At 38.8% G+C, this 5,284-nt stretch overlaps 1 pseudogene; it reads right to left on the bottom strand.

Moving 5' to 3' along the window:
• Positions 1-2,933: 2,933 nt before the first annotated feature.
• On the bottom strand, positions 2,934-3,885 carry LOC129560040 (olfactory receptor 8U3-like; annotated as a pseudogene).
• Between the last annotated feature and the right edge of the window lie 1,399 nt (positions 3,886-5,284).

The raw sequence follows: 5,284 nt of genomic DNA, 5'->3' as shown, positions 1-5,284 counted from the left end.
GGTAATGGCATAAAGACAGAAATATAGATCAATGGAACAAAATAGAAAGCCCAGAGATAAATCCACACACCTATGGACACCTAATCTTTGACAAAGGAGGCAAGAATATAAAATGGACAAAAGACAGTCTCTTTAACAAGTGGTGCTGGGAAAACTGGTCAACCACTTGTAAAAGAATGAAATTAGAACACTTCCTAACACCATACACCAAAATAAACTCAAAATGGATTAGAGAGCTAAATGTAAGACCAGATTCTATAAAACTCCTAGAGGAGAACGTAGGCAAAACACTCCCTGACATAAATCACAGCAGGATCCTCCAAGACCCACCTCCCAGAATATTGGAAATAAAAGCAAAAATAAACAAATGGGACCTAATTAAAATCAAAAGCTTCTGCACAGCAAAGGAAACTCTAAGCAAGGTGGAAAGACAGCCTTCAGAATGGGAGAAAATAATAGCAAATGAAGCAACTGATAAAGGATTAATCTCCAAAATATACAAGCAGCTCCTGCAGCTCAACTCCAGAAAATAAATGACCCAATCACAAAATGGGCCAAAGAACTAAACAGACATTTCTCCAAAGAAGACATGAACATGGCTAACAAACACATGAAAAAATGCTCAACATCCCTCATAATCAGAGAAATGCAAATCAAAACCACAATGAGATACCATTTCACACCAGTCAGAATGGCTGCTATCCAAAAGCCTACATGAAGTAAATGCTGGAGAGGGTGTGGAGAGAAGGGAACCCTCTTACACTGTTGGTGGGAATGCAAACTAGTACAACCACTATGGAGAACAGTGTGGAGATTCCTCAAAAAACTGGAAATAGAACTGCCATATGATCCAGCGATTGCACTCCTGGGCATACACACCGAGGAAACCAGAATTGAAAGAGACACATGTACTCCAATGTTCATTGCAGTACTGTTTATAATAGCCAGGACATGGAAGCAACCTAGATGTCCATCTGCAGATGAATGGATAAGACAGCTCTGGTATATATACATAACGGAGTATTTTTCAGCCATCAAAAAGAATGTATTTGAATCAGTTCTAATGAGGTGGATGAAATTGGAGCCTATTATACAGAGTGAAGTAAGCCAGAAAGAAAAACATCAATACAGTATACTAATGAACATATATGGAATTTAGAAAGATGGTAACCTGAACCCTGTATACAAGACTGCAAAAGAGACATAGGTGTATAGAACAGTCTTTGGGACTCTGTGGGAGAGGGTGAAGGTGGGATGATTTGGGAGAATGTCATTGTAGCATGTATATTATCATGTGAAATGAATCACCAGTCCAGGTTCGACACATGATACAGGATGCTTGGGGCTGGTGCACAGGGATGACCTGGAGGGAGGATATGGGGAAGAGGGAGGTCGGAGGGGGGTTCAAGAAAGGGAACACATGTACACCCGGGACAGATTCATGTCAATGTATGGCAAAACCAACCAATATATTAATGTAAGGTAATTTGCCTCCAATAAAATAAAAAATAAATAAATAAAATAAAAAAGAACACCTCGTTGCTGCTTTAATAATGGTGGTGAGGTTAGGTGAGGCATATATTAAAATAAAGTTTAATATAAATAATTTAATATGGTAATATTGATGTCTTCACATATATCTGAAATCTAATTTAACAATGAAATGTGTACTAAAATAACTTGGATAAAATAAACTGTTTCTAAATAACTTATACAATCATTTCTTTTGCCAGTATTTCCAAAAATAGCAGACTGTTCAGCATATTCAGGAATGTTTTTGCTTTTACTCTACAAGAATAGCTCACAATATCACCCATACGGTAGACACCAAACATTTGAATCTGAATAAAAGAAAACAAATACATTCCAGTTGACGGTTTAAGTGGGTCTTAGATTGCATCACTTTACAACCACCCCAACATAGAACTATATTCCTGACATCTGACAGCAACCATATTTGTAACTTAGTTTTAAACTACCCTTTCCTGTCCCCTCAACCCATTGTAATTTCTTCAAATCCCTAAAATATAAAGGGATCTTAAGTTTTGCTGGGGGAATATAGGAGTATGTCTACATTTTTGCTTTGATACATAAAAAGAGAGTATGACTTTCCAAAAGCTGACCCTGGTTCCCAAATCTGCATGGTGAAAAATGACATCATTTTGAACAACATGAGAACCACGGAATTAGAGAGAGTGACCAACAGTGAATCTAGTGGGGGTCAGAAGCAGAGAGGAATGAGTTTTAGCAGACAGGGTACAGCTGAGGAACGGCTACTACATGGAATGACGTGGGGATGGACAAGAAACGTACTTTATCACTTCCCTTTTTCTGTCTCCACAATGTATAAAATAGAAACATTTTTGAAAGCAGTGGCTAAATCTTATTATCAGTTAAGTAGAAGCTATCCCTGGTGACTAAGCTGGTAAAGAGTCCGCCTGCAATGCGGGAGACCTGGGTTCGATCTCTGGGTTGGGAAGATCCCCTGGAGAAGGGAAAGGCTACCCACTCCAGTATTCTGGCCTAGAGAATTCCATGGACTGTATAGTCTATGGGGTTGCAACGAGTCGGACACGACTGAGCAAATTTCACCTCACATCCAGGTCAAAACTGTCAATTGTCACATATGCAAATAGTAGCAATTTGTTAAAAATGTGCATTATAATCTTTTAAACCTTTCATCTTATTTACAAATTATATCAAAAAAGAACACATGTGCAAAGTCATTTTGCTCATATAAAAATGGTGAAAATAAAATTAACCTATCAAAGATAATAAACTTTCATCTTATTTATAAATTATATAAAAAATGGAACACATGTGCAAAGTTATTTTGCTCATATAAAAATGGTGAAAATAAAATTAACCTATCAAAGATAATAAAAACAACATATCTGCATGTGGCATAGTTCCAAGACAGTCAGTGTTATAAGCTACATTTTAATGTTTATCAGAGACAGGAAATAACATTTTTCAAAGGCTTTCCTCAAGGCATTTTTTACCTCTTGGTTTCTCAGGCTGTGGATCATGGGATTCAACATAGGAATAACTATTGTGTAGAAGACAGAGGCCATTTTGTCTGTGTCAAAGGAATGGTTTGATTTGGGCTGCAGATACGTGAAGATCAGAGTCCCGTAGAATATAGTGACAGCAGTCAGATGAGAACCACAGGATGAGAATGCTTTGCGCCTCCCTTCTGCAGATTGGATTCTCAGGATGGCAGCCACAGTGTGTAAGAAATAAGGACCATGGTCAAAGAGCTGATCATGCTGAATTCAGCAAAGATAAAAATCAAGATCTCTTTGAGGCTGGTGTCTGAACAGGCAAGGGCCATCAGAGGGACATCATCACAACAGAAGTGATTAATAACACTGGGGCCAGAGTAGATCAAATGAAAAGTAACAACTGTGTGGAGGAAAGCAACAGAAAAGCTGTATAAGTAAGGGCTTGCTACCAGTTGCATGTACACCTTTCAGGACATGATCACCATGTAGAGAAGAGGATTGCAGATGGCTACATAGTGGTCATAAGCCATTACTGCAAGAAGGACCATCTCCAAAATCAAGAAGTTCAGGAAAAGGCCCAGCTGTGAGCACATGAATAGAGAGATATGGACCTGTGCTTTGTCAGGAGGGTCTCCAGGAACTTTAGGGCTATTGATGAGGAGTAACCAAAGTCTAAAAAGACCAAATTACTGAGAAAAAAGTACATGGGTGTGTGAAGGTGAGGATCCAACCAGATTAAGGAAATCATGCCAATGTTTCCCATCAAAGTTAGAGAATATACCACTAAAATGAGAAGAAAGAGAAGGATTTCCATCTCTCTCTGGACTGAAAAACCCGAAAGAATGAATTCCATCACCCTGGTAATATTCCCTGCAGTCATTGTTCTAGTCTCTGAACTGCCGAAAAGAGACAAGTTAAAGACAGATAAGATATCAGGAGTAAGGAACTGTCATCAGATGCCAAAACTTGCATGTTTTAACTTGAGAAATCGTTGCTCATTGAAGCAGAATATCAGAAAAAAGAAATATATCCCCTCTCAAACTCTCATGTTTGACTATTTATAATTTTCTGAAGCCAAAAATTGAGGTTTAATAAAAATAATGTTTATAAAGATATGTAATATTTTCAGTTCAGTTCATACTCAGTCATATCTGACTCTTTGCGACCCCAAGAATAACAGCACGCCAGGCCTCCCTGTCCATCACCAACTCCCGGAGTTCACTCAAACTCATGTCCATCGAGTCGGTGATGCCACCAGCCATCTCATTCTCTGTCGTCCCCTTCTCCTCCCACCCCCAATCCTTCCCAGCATCAGAGTCTAAATTCAGACTGAAATTGAAGAAAGTAGGGAAAACCACTAGACCATTCAGATATGACCTAAGTCAAATCCCTTATGATTATACAGTGGAAGTGGGAAATAGATTTAAGGAACTAGATCTGATTGATAGAGTGCCTGATGAACTCTGGACGGAGGTTCATGACATTGTACAGGAGACAGGGACCAAGACCATCCCCATGGAAAAGAAATGCAAAAAAGCAAAATGGCTGTCTGAGGAGGCCTTACAAATAGCTGTAAAAGAAGAGAGGCGAAAGGCAAAGGAGAAAAGGAAAGATATAAGCATCTGAATGCAGAGTTCCAAAGAATAGCAAGGAGAGATAAGAAAACCTTCCTCAGAGATCAATGCAAAGAAATAGAGGAAAATAACAGAACAGGAAAAACAAGAGATCTCTTCAAGAAAATTAGAGACTCCAAGGGAACATTTCATGCAAAGATGGGCTCGATAAAGGACAGAAATGGTATGGACCTAACAAAAGCAGAAGATATTAAGAAGAGGTGGCAAGAATACACAGAAGAACTGTACAAAAAAGATCTTCATGACCAAGATAGTCACGATAACGTGATCACTGACCTAGAGCCAGACATCTTGGAATGTGAAGTCAAGTGGGCCTTAGAGAGCATCACTACGAACAAAGCTAGTGGAGGTGATGGAATTCCAGTTGAGCTATTTCAAATCCTGAAAGATGATGTTGTGAAAGTGCTGCAGTCAATATGCCAGCAAATTTGGAAAACTCAGCAGTGGCCACAGGACTGGAAAATGTCAATCTTCATTCCAATCCCAAAGAAAGGCAATGCCAAAGAATGCTCAAACTACTGCATAATTGCACTCATCTCACACACTAGTGAAGTCATGCTCAAAATTCTCCAAGCCAGGCTTCAGCAATATATGTAATATTTCAGGTTTAGATTATTTTAGTTATACTGATTAATAGAGAGAATA

This window comes from Moschus berezovskii, chromosome 16, assembly GCF_049115385.1.
Source record: "Moschus berezovskii isolate FMDL1 chromosome 16, NW_MosBer_1.0, whole genome shotgun sequence".
In the NCBI taxonomy this organism is placed as follows: domain Eukaryota; kingdom Metazoa; phylum Chordata; class Mammalia; order Artiodactyla; family Moschidae; genus Moschus; species Moschus berezovskii.
This window is presented reverse-complemented; position numbering and strand designations above follow the sequence as displayed.